Source organism: Balaenoptera ricei, chromosome X (genome assembly GCF_028023285.1).
Source record: "Balaenoptera ricei isolate mBalRic1 chromosome X, mBalRic1.hap2, whole genome shotgun sequence".
Taxonomy (NCBI): domain Eukaryota; kingdom Metazoa; phylum Chordata; class Mammalia; order Artiodactyla; family Balaenopteridae; genus Balaenoptera; species Balaenoptera ricei.
Window position 1 is genome coordinate 86721165 of NC_082660.1, and position 21170 is coordinate 86742334.

The window sequence follows — 21170 nt, forward strand, 5'->3', positions numbered from 1 at the left end:
TATCCAAATATTAAATAAATGGAATCAGTAGTTTAAAATAGTCTCACAATAAAAACTTCAGGACCAGATGGTTGTATTAGTGAGATCTATCAAGCAATCAAGAAATAAATAACCTCAATTTTTCACAAACTATTCCAGAGTATAAAAAAGAGGAAACACCCCTGGCTCATTTCTCTGAGACTAGCAAAACCATGATATGAGAGTCTTAGAAGGAAAAGGAAGTTTATAAGCCAATATGTCTCATGAAATTGATGCAAAATAATAAGCAAATTATCAGTAAGTCAAATTCACTGCAAGAAACATTAGACACGATGACAAAGCTGGGCTTATCCTGGAATTTAAAGTTGATAACACTCAATAAACAATATAATTGTCATAACCTGAGTCCTCATTCCACCCCATTCTCCATCCATGCATAAAGATTTGCATGCAAGTAATTATTTGGGGAAATTCAAAGTGAAAAAATGGACAGTCAGTATAATGGAGCAGTTTCAACTATGGGTAACTTGGCTTTGACCATTGTGGAGCCACAAAGAAAACACCTCAGAATTATCCATTCCAAACAGAGAAGATAAAAATATTTTTTGACTGGCTTGAGTTGTCCCAGGGGAACTTTAACTCTTTCTTATTTCCAATCTGTACATAACCTCCAAGCAGGTACCCAGGGCTTTCTACACCATGGCATCAGAGAAGTCCCTGGGGCAGAGGATGAGAGATAAGAAGTACAGCAAGGGGGGTTACCAAAGCAGAAGGGGAGAGATGGATGAATGAGGAGTATGGTATTAACAGATACAAACCACTATACATATAGTAGATAAGCAACAAGGACTTACTGTATAGCACAGGGAACTATACTTACTATCTTGTGATGACCTATAATGGAAAATAATCTGAAAAAATATGTGTATATACATATATATATATATATATATATATATATATATATATATATATAACTGAATCACTTTGCTGTACATCTGAAACTAACACAATACTGTACATCAACTATAATTAAGAAAAAAAAAAAAAAAAAAGAAGTACAGCAGAGGTGAGTCCTCTCAGATTACACCTGCACAAAGCTGGTTGCCCTGCCTGCCACCACAAGGAGTATAGTAAAAGGCAGACTGAAATATCTAAAGGTGTGGCCAAGTGGTATACAATATGATAATTCACCACATTAACAACTAAAAGGGAAAAAATCATCTCAAGAGCTTCAGAAAAAAGTTTTCAATAAAATTCAATACCATTCAAGATACAACTCAACAAACTAAAAACCAAAGAAAACTTCTTTAACCTGATAAAGAATATTTTAAAGAACTCCTTCAACAAACATGGTACTCAATGGTAAAATATTAAAGTTGCTCCTTTTAAGATCAGGAACAAGAAATTGAAACTGCTCTCAAAAATTCTCTCCAACATTTGTCAGGAATTCCTTGCCAGCACATGAGGCAAGCAAAAGGGAGTGGTGAGGAATAATCATTGGGAATAAAGAAAAAAAATTACCATTATTTACAAGTTATAAGATTATATTTAGAGAAACCCAATGTAATCTACAGATAAATATTTAGAATAAGGCAGTTTAACAAGATTGCTGAATATAAAATCAAAAAACCAAACCCACTGCATCTCTATATTCCAGTAACAAATTGTTTGAAAATGTAAGAATAACTATCTTAAACAACAGTATCAAGAATATCAGGTACTTAAGAATAAAACCAAATAAACTGCAAAAATTTTATGGAGATAATGCTAAAATTTTAGAAAAATAGCTTAAACACTTAAATTGAGAGATACACTGTAGCTATGGATTGAAAAACTCAATATTATAGTAATGTCAATCCACTTCAGATTAAAATAGAGATTCCATGCAATACCAAACCCAAACCCTAACAGGGATGTGTGTGTGTGTGTGTGTGTGTGTGTGTGTGTGTGTGTGTGTATGTGTGTGCATGTGTAATTTTGCAGTATGATTCAAAAATTTATATGGAAGAACAAAAAGACCAAGAATAGTGATAACAAACCAGAAGTAGAAAAACCACTGATCAAGAATTTTTATAAAGCTGTAATAATTAGGATAATTTAGTATTAGCAGAGAGATAGACAAATCAATTAATGAAATAGAATTAGGAGCCCAGAAAGAGACCCATACATATATAAAAACTTGACTTATGACAGAACTGGCACTGCAGATCAGTGAGGAAAGGAAGAACATCTCAGTACATAATTCTGGAACAACTTGCTCTGCATATGGGAATTGAATCCTTACCTAACACCATAAATAAATTAAAAAATCCAAATAGATTTAGAAAGTTAAATGTAAAAGGCAAGAATGTAAACAATGTAGGAAATACCTTTATGAACTTAAGGTAAGGAAGAATTTATGAAAACACACAAAGAAAAAACAGAAAGAAAAAGATTATCAAATTTGATCACGCTTACATTTAAAATTTCTGTTTATTGAAACATGTCATCAAAATGAAAAGACAAATCACAAACTGAGAGGAGATATCTGCAACACACAATTGACAAAGGATTAGTGTCCAGAGTGTATTTTTAAAAATCAATAAGAAAACTACAAATCTCTAACAGACAAATGGGCAAATTTTGGCCACTCACTTTACAGAAGCACAAATGGCCACGAAGCACATGGAAGAAGCTCAACCTTACTACTAGAAGGAATGCTAAATTCACCCAACTGTGACATTGTTTTACATCCACCAGATTGGCAAACATTTAAGTTCGACAATCTTAAGTGTTGTAAAAGACGCAGAGTAACTGGAGCACATATACAAAACCATTTTGAAAAATAAACTGGTGTTATCTAGTGAAGTCACACATACCTTATGACCCAGTAATTGCACTCCTAGGTATGTACACTGGATAAACTCTTGCAGATGTGCATCAGGAGCTAGCTACAGGAATTTTCGTAACAGCACTGTTTGCAAGAATTTAAAACAAAAAGTAGAGACCTTCAATATGGCAGAAAAGTAAGACCTGGAGATCACCTTCCTCCCCACAAATACATCAGAAATACATCTACATGTGGAACAACTCCTACAGAACACCTACTGAACGTCGACAGAAGACCTCAGACTTCCCAAAAGTCAAGGAACTCCCCACGTACCTCAGTAGGGCAAAAGAAAAAAGAAAAAACAGAGACAAAAGAATAGGGAAGGGACCTGCACAAGTGGGAGGGAGCTGTGAAGGAGGAAATGTTTCCACACACTAGGAAGTCCCTACACTGATGGAGACGGGGGTGAGTGGGGGGAAGCTTCAGAGCTACGGAGGAGAGCACAGCAACAGGGGTGCAGAGGGCAAAGTGAGAGATTCCCGCACAGAGGATCAGTGCCGACCAGCACTCACCAGCCTGAGAGGCTTGTCTGCTCACCCACCGGGATGGGTGGGGGCTCGGAGCTGAGGCTCCAGCTTCAGAGGTCAGATCCCAGGGAGAAGACTGGGGTTGGCTGTGTGAACACAGCCTGAAGGGGGCTAGTGCACCACAGCTAGCCATGAGGGAGTCCGGGAAAAAGTCTGGACCTGCCTAAGAGGCAAGAGACCATTGTTTCAGGGTGTGCGAGGAGAGGGGATTCAGAGCACCGCCTAAAATAGCTCCAGAGATGGGAGCAAGCCACGGCTATCAGCACGGACATCAGAGACGGGAAAGAAATGCTAACGCTGCTGCTGCAGCCACCAAGAAGCCTGTGTGCAAGCACAGGTCACTATCCAAACCTCCTCTCCCAGGAGCCTGTACAGCCTGCCACTGCCAGGGTCCTGTGATCCAGGGACAACTTCCCAGGGAGAACACACAGTGTGCCTCAGGCTGTTGCAACGTTATGCTGGGTTCTGCCGCTGCAGGCTCACCCTGCATTCAGTTCCCCTCCCTCCCCCAGGCCTGAGTGAGCCAGAGCCCCCGAATCAGCTGGTACTTTAACTCCATCCTGTCTGGGTGGGGACAGATGTCCTCAGGCGACCTAGATGCAGAGGCAGGGCCAAATCCAAAGCTGAACCCCAGGAGCTGTGTGAACAAAGAAGAGAAAGGGAAATCTCTCCCAGCAGCCTCAGGAGCAGTGGATTAAATCCCCACAATCAACTTGATGTACCCTGCATCTGTGGAATACCTGAATAGACAATGAATCATCCCAAAATTGAGGCAGTGGACATTGGGAGCAACGATATATATATATTTTCCCTTTTTCTCTTTTTGTGAGCGTGTATGTGTATACCTCTTTGTGTGATTTTGTCTGTATAGCTTTGATTTTACCATCTGTCCTCGGGTTCTGTCTGTCCATTTTTTCTGTTTTCTTTTGTTTTTAAGTACAGTTTTTAGCACTTGTTAGCATTGCTGGATTTGTTTTTCAGTTTGGTTGCTCTCTTCTTTCTTTCTTTCTTTTTTTTCTTCTTTTTTTATTACTTTTTAATTTGTTTTTATTTTTACTAATATTTTATATTTTTATAACATCATATTATTTTATTTTATTTTTTATTTCTTTCTTTTTTTCTCCCATTTCTTCTGAGGCGTGTGGCTGACAGGGGCTTGGTGCTCCGATCGGGTGTCAGGCCTATGCCTCTGAGGTGGGAAAGCCAAGTTCAGGACATCTGTCCAGCACAGACCTCCCAGCAACACGTAATATCAAACAGCAAGAGCTCTCCCAGAGATCTCCATCTCAATGCTAAGACCCAGCTCCACTCAAAAACCAGCAACCTACAGTGCTGGACACCTTATGCCAAACAACTAGCAAGACAGGAACACAACCCCACCCATTAGCAGAGAGCTTGTTTATAATCATAATAAGTCACAGACACCCCAAAACACACCACCAGACACGGATCTGCCCACCAGAAAGACAAGATCCAGCCTCATCCACTAGAACACAGGCACTAGTCCCCTCCACCAGGAAGCCTAAACAACACACTGAACCAACATTAGCCACTGGGGGCAGACACCAAAAACAATGGGAACTACGAACCTGCAGCCTGCGAAAAGGAGACCCCAAACACAGTAAGTTAAGCAAAATGAGAACACAGAGAAACACACAGCAGATGAAGGAGCAAGGCAAAAACCCACAAGACCTAACAAATGAAGAGGAAATAGGCAGTCTACCTGAAAAATAATTCAAGTAATGATAGTAAAGATGATCCAAAATCTTGGAAATAGATGGGAGAAAATACAAGAAACGTTTAACAAGGACCTAGAAGAACTAAAGAGCAAACAAACAATGATAAACAACACAATAAATGAAATTACAAATTCTCTAGAAGGAATCAAGAGCAGAATAACGGAGGCAGAAGAACGGATAAGTGACCTGGAAGATAAAATAGTGGAAATAACTACCACAGAGCAGAATAAAGAAAAAAGAATGAAAAGAATTGAGGACAGTCTCAGAGACCTCTGGGAAAACATTAAATGCACCAACATTTGAATTATAGGGGTCCCAAAGAAGAAGAGGAAAAGAAAGGGACTGAGAAAATACTTGAAGAGATTATAGTTGAAAACTTCCCTAACATGGGAAAGGAAAGAGTTAATCAAGTCCAGGAAGCACAGAGAGTCCCATACAGGATAAGTCCAAGGGGAAAAACACCAAGACACATATTAAACAAACTATCAAAAATTAAATACAAACAAAAAATATTAAAAGGAGCAAGGGAAAAACAACAAATAACATATAACGGAATCCCCATAAGGTTACCAGTGACCTTTCAGCAGAAACACTGCAAGCCAGAAGGGAGTGGCAGGACATATTTCAAGTGATGAAAGGGAAAGACCTACAACCAACATTACTCTACCCAGCAAGGATCTCATTCAGATTCGATAGAGAGATTAAAACCTTTACAGTCATGCAAAAGCTAAGAGAATTCAGCACCACCAAACCAGCTTTACAACAAATGCTACAGGAACTTATCTAGGCAGGAAACACAAGAGAAGGAAAAGACTTAAAATAACAAACTCAAAAAAATTAAGAAAATGGTAATAGGAACAGATATATCAATAATTACCTTAAATGTAAATGGATTAAATGCTCCAACCAAAAAAAATACACTGGCTCAATGGATACAAAAACAAGACCTGTATATATGCTGTCTACAAGAGACCCACTTCAGACCTAGGGACACATACAGACTGAAACTGAGGAGATGGAAAAAGATATTCCATACAAATGGAAATCAAAAGAAAGCTGGAGAAGCAATTCTTATATCAGGCAAAATAGACTTTAAAATAAAGACTATTACAAGAGACAAAGAAGGACACTACATAATGATCAAGGGATCAAACCAAGAAGAAGATAAAACAATTGTAAATATTTATGCACCCAAATTAGGAGCACCTCAATACATATGGCAAATGCTAACAGCCATAAAAGGGGAAATCGACAGTAACACAATCATAGTAGGGGACTTTAACACCCCACTTTCACCAATGGACAGATCATCCGAAGTGAAAATAAATAAGGAAACACAAGCCTTAAATGATACATTAAACAAGATGGACTTAATTGGTATTTATAGGACATTCCATCCAAAAAATATATATATATATACTTTCTTCTCAAGTGCTCATGGAACATTCTCCAGGATAGATCATATCTTGGGTCACAGATCAAGCCTTGATAAATTTAAGCAAATTGAAATCATATCAAGTATCTTTTCCAACCACAACTCTATGAGACTAGATATCAATTACAGGAAAAAATCTGTAAAAAATACAAACACATGGAGACTAAACAATACACTACTTAAAAACCAAGAGATCACTGAACAAATCAAAGTGGAAATAAAAAAATACCTAGAAACAAATGAGAATGAAAACACGATGACTCAAAACCTACGGGATGCAGCAAAAGCAGTTCTAAGAAGGAAGTTTATAGCAATATAAGCATACTTCAAGAAACAAGAAACACCTGAAATAAACAACAACCTTATACCTAAAGCAATTAGAGAAAGAAGAACAAAAAAACCCCAAAGGTAACAGTAGGAAAGAAATCATAAAGATCAGATCAGAAAAAAATGAAAAAGAAATGAAGGAAACAATAGCAAAGATCAATAAAACTAAAAGCTGGTTCTTTGAGAAGATAAACAAAATTGATAAACCATTAGCCACACTCATCAAGAAAAAAAGGGAGAAGACTCAAATCAATAGAATTAGAAATGAAAAAGGAGAAGTAACAACTGACACTGCAGAAATACAAAGGATCATGAGATTACTACAAGACACTATATGCCAAAAAAATGGACAACAGGGAAGAAATGGACAAATTCTTAGAAAAGCACAACCTTCCAAGACTGAACCAGGAAGAAATGGAAAATATAAACAGACAAATCACAAGCTCTGAAATTGAGACTGTGATTAAAAATCTTCCAACAAACTAAAGCCCAGGACCAGATGGCTTCACAGGTGAATTCTATCAAACATTTAGAGAAGAGCTAACACCTATCCTTCTCAAACTCTTCCAAAATATAGCAGAAGGAGGAACACTCCCAAACTCATTCTACGAGGCCACCATCACCCTGATACCAAAACCAGACAAAAGATGTCACAAAGAAAGAAAACTACAGGCAAATATCACTGATGAGCATAGATGGAAAAATCCTCAACAAAATACTAGCAAACAGAATACAAGAGCACATCACAAGGATCATACACCATGATTAAGCGGGGTTTATCCAAGGAATGCAAGGATTCTTCAATATACACAAATCAATCAATGTGATAAACCATATTAACAAACTGAAGAATAAAAACCATATGATCATCTCAATAGATGCAGAGAAAGCTTTCGACAAAATTCAACACCCGTTTATGATAAAAACCCTGCAGAAAGTAAGCATTGAGGGAACTTTCCTCAACATAATAAAGGTCATATATGACAAACCCACAGCCAACATCATCCTCAATGGTGAAAAACTGAAACCATTTTCACTAAGATCAGGAACAAGACAATGTTGCCCACTCTCACCACTATTATTCAACATAGTTTTGGAAGTTTTAGCCACAGCAATCAGAGAAGAAAAAGAAATAAAAGGAATCCAAATTGGAAAAGAAGAAGTAAATCTGTCACTGTTTGCAGATGACATGATTCTATACATAGAGAATCCTAAAGATGCTACCAGGAAACTGCTAGAGCTAATCAATTAATTTGGTAATGTAGCAGGATACAAAATTAATGCACAGAACTCTCTTGCATTCCTATACACTAATGATGAAATATTAGATGAGAAATTAAGGAAACACTCCCATTTACCATTGCAAGTAAAAGAATAAAATACCTAGGAATAAACCTACCTAAGGATACAAAAGACCCGTATGCAGAAAACTATAAGACACTGATGAAAGAAATTAAAGATGACACAAACAGATGGAGAGATATACCATGTTCTTGGATTGGAAAAATCAACACTGTGAAAATGACTATACTACCCTAAGTAATCTACAGATTCAATGTAATCCCTATCAAACTACCAATGTCATTTTTCACAGAACTAGAACAAAAAATTTCACAATTTGTATGGAAACACAAAAGACCCTGTATACCCAAAGCAATCTTGAGAAAGAAAAACAGAGCTGGAGGAATCAGGCTCCTGGACTTCAGACTATACTATAAAGCTACAGTATTCAAGACAGTATGGTACTGGCACAAAAACAGAAATATAGATCAATGGAACAGGATAGAAAGCCCAGAGATAAACCCACGCACATATGGTCACCTTATTTTTGATAAGGGAGGCAAGAATATACAATGGAGAAAAGACAGCCTCTTCAATAAGTGGTGCTGGGAATACTGGACATTTACATGTTAAAGAATGAAATTAGAACACTACCTCACACCGTACACAAAAATAAACTCAAAATGGATTAAAGACCTAAATGTAAGGCCAGACACTATAAAACTCTTAGAGGAAAACATAGGAAGAACACTCTATGACATAAGTCAGAGCAAGATCCTTTTGGACCCACCTCCTAGAGAAACGGAAATAAAAACATTAGGACCCTAAAAAAAAATAGGACCTAATGAAACTTAAAATCTTTTGCACAGCAAAGGAAACCATAAACAAGACGAAAAGACAACCCTCAGAATGGGGGAAAATATTTACAAATGAAGCAACTGACAAAGGATTAATCTCCAAAATTTACAAGCAGCTCATGTAGCTCAATATCAAAAAAAGAAAGAACCCAATCCAAAAATGGGCAGAAGATCTAAATAGACATTTCTCCAAAGAAGATATACAAATTGCCAACAAACACATGAAAGGATGCTCAACGCCACTAATCATTAGAGAAATGCACATCAAAACTACAATGAGGATTGACATGTATACAGTGATGTGTATAAAATTGATGACTGATTAAAAAAAAAAAAAACTACAATGAGATATCACCTCACAGCAGTCAGAATGGCCATCATCAAAAAATCTACAAACAATAAATGTTGGAGAGGGTGTGGAGAAAAGGGAACCCTCTTGCACTGTTGGTGGGAATGTAAATTGATACAGCCACTATGGAGAACAGTATGGAGGTCCCTTAAAAAACTAAAAATAGAACTACCATATGACCCAGCAATCCCACTACTCGGCATATACCCTGAGAAAACCATTATTCAAAAAGAGTCATGTACCACAATGTTCACTGCAGCTCTATTTACAATAGCCAGGACATGCAAGCAACCTAAATGTCCATCGACAGATGAATGGATAAAGAAGATGTGGCACATGTATACAATGGAATATTACTCAGCCATATAAAGAAATGAAATTGAGTTATTTGTAGTGAGGTGGATGGACCTAGAGTCTGCCATACAGAGTGAAGTAAGTCAGAAAGAGGAAAACAAATACTGTATGCTAACACATATATATACAATCTAAAAAAAAAAAATGGTTCTGAAGAACCTAGGGGCAGGACAGGAATAAAGATGCAGACGTAGAGAATGGACTTGAGGACACAGGGAGGGGGAAGGGTAAGCTGGGACGAAATGAGAGAGTGGCATGGACTTATATATACTACTAAATGTAAAATAGATAGCTAGTGGGAAGCAGCCGCATAGCACAGGGAGATCATCTCGGTGCTTTGTGACCACCTAGAGGGGAGGAATAGGGATCATGGGAGGGAGACGCAAGAGGGAAGAGATATGGGGATATATGTATATGTATAGCTGATTCACTTTGTTATAAAGCAGAAACTAACACACCATTGTAAAGCAATTATACTCCAATAAAGATGTTGAAAAGAAAAACAAAACAAAACAAAAAACCAAAATGTAAATAACTCAAATGTCCATCAGTAGTAGAATTCTTAAATACATTCTTGAGTAGTCACATACTGGAACTTCATGAAACAACATGAATAAGTCTGAAGAACTTACTACTTATCTTAAAAACAAGTCACATAAAAATGCCAACAATATGATTTCCTGTATATAAAGATTAAACTGTGCATATTTACAATAGCCAAGACATGGAAGCAACCTAAATGTCTATCAACAGATGAATGGATAAAGAAGATGTGATATATATATAAACAATGGAATACTACTCCACCATACAAAAGAATGAAATAATGCCATTTGCAGCAACATGGATGGACATAGAGATGATCATACTAAGTGAAGTAAGCCAGCAGAGAAATATAAATATCATATGATATTGCTTATATGTGGAATCTAAAATATGACACAAATGAACTTATCCATGAAACAGAAACAGACTCACAGACATAGAGAACAGACTTGTGGTTGCCAAGGGGGAGGGGGCATGGGGGAGGGATGGATTGGCAGTTTGGGATTAGCAGATGCATACTATTATATATAGAACGGATAAACAACAAGGTCCTACTGCATAACATAGGGAACTATATTCAGTATCCTGTGATAAACCATAATGGAAAAGAATATGAAAGAGAATGTGTATATATATATAGATATAGATATAGATATAGATATAGATATATAAACTGAATCACTTCGCTGTACACCAGAAATTCACACAACATTGTAAATCAACTATACTTCAATTTAAAAAAAAATTTAAAAAGCGATTATTCTGTGCAAAACTAAAAAGATGGTTGTATAGGGATACAAATATATGCAATAAAGGAAGAAAGAAAAGGAAGAGAATGACAAATAAAAAATTCCGGATAGAGACTACTTCAATGAGAGGAGGGAAGGGTGGGGCACTCAGGACTTGAAAGAAATGATAATGCTATTTTTCTTAAACTGGGTGAGAAAAGAGTGTTCATTATAATGCATTATATCTTACATATTTATAAATAATGTATTATTTTGTATACACTCAGTGTTGAATAAAATTTTTTAAAGCAATAGAATTTCTCATTTTTTAATGAACGTGGTAAGCAATACAAGATCAAACTCCAGCTTAGCAGCTGAAATAAAATTTCTGGGGGCAGTTTGCCATCATATATTAATGTAGTGTAATGATATCCTTTCTCTTTCATGTGAAGTAGTGTTTATCAAAAACATACCTGGAGAACAGCCAAATGCCAAAGCCAACTGTCAACCTAAGAAAAGCAGTACAATCTTGGCACAAAACTAGAAACCCATTGAATTTGCCTTTCCCACGTAGTTAAAAGACCATGTGTTGTTGTTTCACTAATAAGGAAATAATAGGCAGCAGACAGTATGACCACAGAAGCACTGAACTTTACTGACTAGAATCTTATAGTTTATAGTCAGTTTTCCCAAATATGAAAGCAATACCTCCATGGGATAGAAAAACATAGGAGTTCCGATTCAGGAAAGGAAACTTATTGGAATTACTTATACTCGATGGTGAATTCTCTGGAATATTTTTATAATCAAATTGCTACATAGATGCAAAGTATATCTGAAGTTCCCCTCTCCTTAGTATATGAAAGATATCAGGATCAAATGGGAGGTTTAGAAGGATTAGACATGTACATGACTGTAAGATATTTGCAATAAATATTTGCAATAAAAATCACTGTCAATCGAAGTTTTGTAAAATTTTTCTAGTGGAGAAAATACGATATTTGGAGTCTAAAGTTATGGATTTTGGTATCATTCTCATTTCTAGAAATTATTTTCAGTGTTCTGATATTATAGCTCTCTCAAATTTATTCTGATTGTTATACCTCATCTGTGATATATGTTATATGCAAATAGTGACAACTCTGAAAAGGAATCTAGGAACACCTGGAAATTACTTTGCTTTTTAGAAATTACTGCTCCAGACTTTAACTGGATTTAAGGGGAAGAAAATATGTTTGATAAGTAAGGATTTGTGAAAAAGGATACTAATTCTTTTGAGTTATTAAAATACTTTGAAACATTACTAGTGGCATAATGACCTGAAAGAAAAAAATGTACAGGTAATATCTCAAGCAACATTAATAAAAGCTCCCGTTACCATTGTTTACCCTTAAAAACTTTACCCTGTGCACCCAGAGTTTTTAGGGTGGGATTATACAAATATACTGCTTTGACAGGGTGTATCTTGGCAGTCAGAGCAGCTTATAGCATAAATTCCATTGCCAGGCTTTATGGTTACAAGAATCAGAAGTCCTCTGAAAAATCAGAAATTTAGAGGGTTGTCTAAATGTTACTTATTCCCTAGCATCTTAAACTCCCTTGAAAAAGACTAGAAAAATGTGGGAGAAAAAAATTCCACAAATTACATCTATCGTCAAGAAATCCAGCAGAATAGGGTCGGTACCATGCTGACTGTTGGGAATACACTGCGTGTGGAAACTGGGAGAGACAGACCACCTCCCTCCAAAACTGGGCCAGAGAAAAACACAAAACAAGGTTTTACCTCCTAGTTTTACAGAGACTTCAGAAATACAGAATTTATATAATTGTAAAGAGATGCTAATTGTTACCCAAACTGTCTTCAATATTGGTACTATGTGGGAGAAATGAAAAAAAGTGGGTCTATATAAGAGAAAGGAAAATATATAAGTAAATGTAGTAATTTCTAGATTTGGGTAGCTGTATGTTATGAATGCAAGGAAATGGAAAAGCTAACAACAAATTTGCACCTATGAGACAACTTTTTTAATTTTACATGGCTTTTTAGCCTAATTAAATTTATCTCATTTTATTTTTGTTTATACTATCTCATGGCACAAAATAAGTTAATTTTTTATTAAATGAGGGATTCGCTTTTTACATCACTTCTTTGCGTAGCCTTTTGCAAATACTTGCTTTTTTAAGAGACCTCATGGGTAGAATGCAGATTTCATGGTAATCTGCATTTCAGGCACCAAGCAATGGATTGCATGGTCAAGTAGTTGCACCAATTTACTTGTTAAGAAATCACAGGACCATAAATACTTCTTCTGCCTACTGAAATCATATTAACAGTACTTAACTGATAACCAGTTGAGTCATCAATAAATGTAACAAAATATATCAATATCCTTGATATATTCAGCAGATGATATTCCATAAGGGAAATCCAAAATTATGATAGTTTCTCCTTGTAGGAATATATATTTTCTGGAATTTTAAAAAATTCTCTCAAATTCATTTAAAAAATTCTCTCAAAAAAAAAAAATTCATTTTATATGAAATCTTAGTGATTAATAAACATCTAGTTCTTGACACACAAAAGTAGTTTTCTCACTCCTCTGGGCAGCATAACTTGTCCCAGAGAAACTCTCCCAAAAGAACATCTAGAAACCAGAATAGAGGGACCACCAGGCTATGCCAACTGTCTCTTTATTTTTCCCAACTCTCTTTTCATATTTAAGAATATACATTGTACAAATTCCAATTTGGTTTTCACCCTATTTCATTAAACATAAAAGCCGAGGACTTCCCTGGTGGCGCAGTGGTTAAGAATCCGCCTGTCAATGCAGGGGACACGGGTTCAAGCCCTGGTCTGGGAAGAGCCCACATGCTGCGGAACAACTAAGCCCGTGATGCACAACTACTGAGCCTGCGCTCTAGAGCCCATGAGTTGCAACTATTGAGCCCATGTGCCACAACTACTGAAGCCCGAGTGCCTAGAGCCCATGCTCTACCACAAAAGAAGCCACCGCAACGATAAGCCTGCACACCACAACGAAAGAGTAGCCTTCGCTCACCGTAACTAGAGAAAGCCCACACGCAGCAATGAAGACCCAACGCAGCCAAAAAATAAAAAATAAATAAAATCCTTTTAAAGAAAGTCAATATAGTCTTATTTATAGCCAGAGTAAAATAAAATGTATTTATTTAATTGAAGTTTAGTTGATTTACAATGTTGTGTTAATTTCTGCTATACAGCAAAGTGATTCAGTTATACATATATATACACATATTCTTTTTTATATTCTTTTCCATTATGGTTTAGCACAGTATGTTGAATATAGTTCCCTGTGCTATACAGTAGGACCTTGTCGTTTACCCATTCTATATATGATGGTTTGTAAAATGTATTCTAATTCCATAAATATCACTATAATTTACAATTAGTTTTGCTTATACTTTCTAAAAACTAGGGTGTGCCTAAATAATGTTAAGACATGATTGGGATAAATAGGCTCTTCATTCATTTTTTAAATCACTTTTTTCACTCAAAGTATCTTCTTTATGTTCTAGCTTCTTGTTCCAAGTTCTTAACTGCGAAGGCCCCACTGAAATCTTCCCAAAGCAGAGATGACTGTGTGCCAGAACACTACATAACCTTGCTAATGCTCAGTCACTCGGAACTACTCCATCTGGGTTTCTGTCCATCCAAAGAACCAGCTGCTCTAAACAAATGCCTTACTCATCTTGCCTGTTGTATCACCAGCTGAAATATGCTACTGCTATAATTACCATTCTCAGCTTCTCAATAGAGCCAGCAACCAACCAACAATTTATTGAGTACACAGGCTGGTGCTAATTGTTTGGTCAAATAATTGGGTGTAGGGATTACTTTATTACTGCTGACTAGAAGCAGCTGTGCTCCCTGAAAACTCAATGTGGACAACACATTCACTTACACATGGAACATGTATCTGCAAAATGGAGGTAAATATTAAGAGCTGACAAATTTGGAAGGTGGTGAATACCCTAAGAGGTCCACTACCAGCAAAAAGTGCTCAGATTAAGAATGATTATTTACATTGGGAAGGTATAGTTTACAGTTGCTTTTTATTGCCACCGCTCTGGCGGTGCAGCTTGCTGAGAGAAGTCTAACATTTACGATGATGTTCCTAGGGATTTTTTGGATATTCCTCTCTAGCCCCAAGACTAATTCCTATAACAGTAGCACTGGGAAAAAAGGAGATGCAAAATAGGAGCAATGCAGGAGGCTAGATCTATCTTTCACTAAGCCCTGTGCCTGAATAAATGAGAGTAACTATGTAAACTGCCCTCCATATCATCCATGTAAGCTCCCTACTAGAATGTAATTGAGGGGAAGGACTTTGCTGTCTCACTGGTGCCTAGATTAGTGCTTGACATATAGTAGATGTTCAATAAGTATTTGCTTAATAAATGTGGAACAAACTCAAGCTTAAAGCAACAGGTTTTTGCAGTCATCCTTCAATGTTGAATGTCCACCATGTTATCTAATACTCATAATATTGGAACCTAATTGTGATTTATATTTATTGAAATTTAAAATGCACATGCCCTTTGAACCAACAATTCCATTTCTAGGAATTTATCTAGACATATGCTTGCGTATGCACACAATGATAGACATGCAAGAATATTCATTGCAAATTTGTCTGTAGTACAGAAAGATTGAAAACAACCCTAAGGTCCTTCAATAGGTGATAGGTTACATAAATTACAGTACATCCATAAGATGGAATGCTATGCAACTGCTAATAAGAATAGAAAGCTCTATTTATACTAAAATGGAATGATATTCAAGATACATTTTTAATTAAAAAAGGAAGATGCACAACAGAGTGTAGAGTGTGCTCCCATTTTTGTTAAATGAAGATATGTACACATAGATATGACGGTATATTCATAGAATATCTCTGGAAGAATATCAAGAAAATTAGTAATATAGATTTTCTCTGGGCAACAGGGGACTGAAAGCATGGGGATTAGGTATGGGAAACTCATTTGCCACCATATGACATTTTGACTAGTACAATGCTTGCCATGTGCATTAATTATCCCAAAGAAAAATAAAATTTAAAACAAAAGAACATAATGTAATTTTCATTATATAAATATGCATACTGGAAGAAATAACTGGTTGGCCAAACTCTTTCAGCACATACATGTTAGTATTCTCTGAGAATAAATCTGACAACTTTCACGTCATTTGAGAATGTAGTATAGGGCTTCCATAATACCTTGTTCCCTACTATTCCCTTTCTGCTTCTATTTTTCCAAGAGTCGGTCCTTCAGGTATGATTTACTGACAGACATAGAGCAGATTCAATCTTAGGCAAAATTGTGAAGAAGGCTTAGTTGATATTGTGCAAAATTGTCTCTCTGCTCTTCCCTTTTCTACCACCTTATCCAGGGCCTGGACCCACACATATACACTAACTTCTAAAAGAACTCCTATAGAATACCTTCCTAGATTCAGCCTTTATGAACCAAGTCATCATCCTCCACTATGGAAAGTTTTCTTTCCAGTTCTCTCTTCTTTGCTGTGTTCTCTAAGTCCTTTTTAATTTTTAAACATATCAAATCTGAAAAACTGAATGCATTAATGGCTATTAAAGAATGTTACATTTTACTTTTCATTGGTCAGCTGAGTCTAGTTCAAGAAGGAAGGTCTTTCTTAGTCAGGTACTAGGTCAGGCCGGTTGGGGGAGTTAGTTTGGAGTCAGAAGATAGTGTAGATCTCTGACCATGCACTGACCCTATCTAATGAACCATAAAAAAAATCAGTATTTTATGATTCAGCAAATCTCTATCCAAAGGTGGCAGAAGCCATGGCTCAAGATGAGGAAATAAGACCAAAGCAGAGGGAAATTTGGTTTCTGCTGGTCCCTTGCAACCTGAGAGGAGTGAATCAGGCAAAACAAGTCTAAATGTTGGCCTATCATATGCCTTTGCTACAAGTCCTTCACTACTGGATAGGACTTGAAAATGCTAATGAAAGAGCAAGGTCTTGATTCTTGTTCGGTTCACCAGTGATATCTCCTCGGGGCCTAGCCTATCTGAGGAAAGGACATTCTCTTTGTTTATGATACATTAAGAAGCAGTAAAGGAGGTATTTAAGAAGGCTTTGAAGTAGGTTCCTCAGGAAGGAAAAGAAATACACGTAGAAAAAAAATTACAAGAATTTTCAAGGCATTTAAGAAAGAAAACATAACTCAAAACTTATGGTCCCTCAACCCTAAGAGTTTCCTTAATCAGAATATTATATTTAATTAAATATATGTTGACTTGAAGAGGAGTGCATATTTAATCCTTCTAATTTCCATCATTTGGTACATTTCCACAGGACTAAAAATTCATTACCTTTGATATATCATACAGCATATTATGTCTATTCACCAAGTATATCAAATATAACAATATGTTTCAACTACATCAAGATAATGAATGGAACTAGCTTGTAGTATTTTCAATCAAGATAGAAAAGAGAAAATTAAATATATTCAGTTTCCTGTGACAAGAACATTTCTATATCTAAACATATTAAATTGAACACATTTTATGCAAGTAGAAGATAAAAATTACATTTGAAATACGTTTCATTGGTTTTAATATTACATATACTTTACACGATGTATAAATGCTACTTTTGGAAAGTAAGTTTAATTCACAAAGCAAACTGAACTATACTTATTTGCATTTGCTTTAATGACAAAAACTCTTCAAATGTAGAGTCCTTGTTAAATGTATTCTGTCCTCTCTAGTCCCTAATATAGTGTCTTATATATGTGATATTTATAGTTTTATAGTTAGGTCTCATTTCTTTCCTAAAGGATTTGAAGAAGCTATTTGTTATAAACTGAATATTTGTGTCCCTCTAAAATTCATATGTTGAAATCCTAAACCCCAATGTGATGGTATTTGGAGATGGGACCTCTTAGAAATAATTAGGGTTAGACGAGATCATGAGGGCGGGGCCCTCGTGATAGGATTAGTGCCCTTATAAGAGACACCAGGGAGCTCTCTCTTTCTTTCCCTCTTTCCCAGTGTGCACAAAGAAGAGGTCATATGAGCACACAGTGAGATGGTAGCCCCCTACAAGCCAAGAGAAGAGGCCTTAGAATGAAACCTACCTTGCTGGCACCTTAATCTTGGACTTCTCGACCTCCAGAAGTGTGAGAAATAAATTTGTTGTTTAAGCCACTCAGTCTATGCCATTTTGTTATAGCAGCCCAAGCTAAGATGCTATCAAACTAATGTAATTCATGATAATTAAAGCTAAAAACAGAATAGACATCATTAAATAGATCTAGAGAAACTAAATGTTCTTAAGGTATCTGAGATATGCTAGTTACTACTGTTTGGGACTGAAATTCCCTGTTTTCTAGCAGCTAAAGCACAACAGGAAACATGCTGGATTATATAGTATTGATTGTTAAAAAAAAAGCAAACATTCTTCCTGTTTTCAACCTTTGTCTGGAAGGATAACAACCAAAACATAGAGTCTGTGCAGAAAAGCTCCAGGAGCCAGCCCAAGGGTCATCAGTGAATGTTTCAATGGCAAAGAAGGCCTAAGGTGGGCATGGTATTTGAATAATAGCCATTAAGGCAAACTTTTTGGCCACTGAAATACAGTCTTCATCTTTTCTCACTTTGGAAAGGGTAATCCTATGCCTAGTTGAGTAAGTATCAACTTTCACTGCTGGAGAGGCCCAACCATTTAATAATACTTTTTTTTTTTACCAAGCTTGATGATATGCTTAAAATTGTACTATTTGTTCCTTCCAGTTGAGAGAAACTATCTCCAATAATTCATCATTAAGATGCAGATTAAACCTCTCATTTAATAAAAGCTGAAAACTCTTTTGAAAATGAGAAACTTCTGTTATATAGTGAAAATTAATATGAAATATTTAGGAAGGATTTTGAAAGAAGGAAATTCTAATCTAGTGCTGCACTACTTTTTTAGGATTGTGATTTGGACACTAGTATTTATTTAAAAAATTTTTCTTCTAGTTGGTACCCAGGGAACATATTTTTATGTCTCTTTTAGAATTTGGATCTTGCATGTTCTGGACATCAATCACCATTGCAATGACCTGCAGATGGTATAGGAGACTGGGTTGACTGTTTATAGATATCTATAAGGATATGCCCTAGGATTTTCTTCTTTGATTAAGTCCCTGCTATCTCCTTGCTTTCTTGTAATTTGCCTCTTTCTTCTAAAAAATTAATTTAAAAAATGAATTTCAATATTTGAATGATTATTATTCAGTTAATTGGTATTTTATTGCATCATGAGAAAGGCTATGTAGGGAAAGAACAAGGCAGAACCCCAAAATTTTTTAAATTAAAATCAGTGTCCAAATCACAATCCTAAACAAATACTGCAATGCTCAATTGTTTCCTTCTTTCAAAATTCTTCCCAAATATTTCCTCAGATTAATTGTCACTGTATAAAAGAAGTTGCCATGTGTACAATGGTAACCATGGAATCCTTCAGATTATCTGCATAATGCATGAGTAACTCATTCCTGTGCAAAACATAATTAGAATGTAGCATACTTCAGTTTCTCCCTAAGCATCGTTATTATATGAAATGCATACAGTCAAATCATAGGTGCTGCCACAAAGGGGAAAAAAAGGACAAAAGAGAGAAAAGAATTAGGTTACTATTATTTGTAGATTGCATGACCACCAGATCAGTCAGTTAGTTTGAAACCACCTCTCTGACTTGCAGAATCCCAGCCATCTTAATTTGTTTTCCTATTTTATGACCAAAAGGTGGCACTGTTCCATTTATTATGAGCTTGGCATACTGTCCACAGCGCTATAGTCATTTGGTAATGTTCTCCACTGGAAACTAGCAAGGAGTGCATCATTAACCATTCTGCTTCACAGGCCCTGATATCAAGAGGATCATACCAGCAGCTACTCTGACATAACTCATTAAGAAACTGTTGTAAATAAGAATCTTGTAGAAAAGCATAACGGCAGGTTAAATCAGCTCTCTTACCTTGGAAGAAAACTAAATCCTTGTGGCCGACCTGCTGTTGGGCAAAAATAAATTACTATTTGCATCACAAAAGATGGAAGCATTCCACCAAGCACAGAGACAGCTACAGCTAAGACTCTGGCATTTGATTCATTTTTCTCTCCAAGCCCTGTCCAAGCAAGGTGATTTATTCTCCCAAGCAATGACTGAAATGTTTACCTATTCACCTGGTCAGGCAGTCATAAGCACATCTTAAACAGCAATGGGAAATGGTTTTAACTGACCTTAGAGGTTCCCGATTAAGAGCAAGACAGATGTCTAACTTTCTGAAACAAATTTGCCGAAATGAAAGAAAAAAAAAAACCCAAACAAAAACTGGCTGGAGGCTTTACCCAGTGTCTCATCAGCATTCAACAACTGTTCCTTACGGTTTCAATCAAACAGGAAAAAGAAGATCCTGAGACAAATGCAGAAGAGATCAGTGAAAATTTCCCATCACCTACACAGTCAGCCACAGGGGATAGAGGTAGGAACCGCTTAAATGCCTCTTCTTTTTGGTAGAAATATGATGGCCATGAATGAAGAAGTAAAATGCAGCTCCCAAAACATTATGTCCCATCAAGTACAAACAGTATACTAAATATAATTGAATTACATTTTAACAGCTTGTATTGGTTAGATTTTCTCCAAGGCATAGATCCATTTCACATTTTAAACCTTGTTGTAACAAAGGATGGCAAGAGTTGTTTATACCATAAGGATATATTTAATCTGTATTTTCTTGTCGGTAAATATATTCTGAGGTCAAAACACAATGGAATAAATACTTGGGCAATTTTAGGCAAAAATGAAAAATAAAAGTCAAAGTCTGGATCATTTGTGTAATTGAATTCCTCAATTCTTCACTTCTCACTCTGGCAGTGGAAACGTGACCTTTTAATACACTGGCATAGCACAGCTGAAATGGCTCAAATTGTCAGGAATGAAAAAGAGGCCGGTCAAATTCAAATGATGGAGTTCTCTAATTACTGAACCCTATAGCAGAGCACCTGCCTACCCTCCAGCCTGCCCAGCACAGACTTTACTGGATGTCCCTTTGTTGACCACATAATGCACTTAGTAGCCAGGGCACTGTTGCTTGAGTGAACAAAAAGAAGGATGCT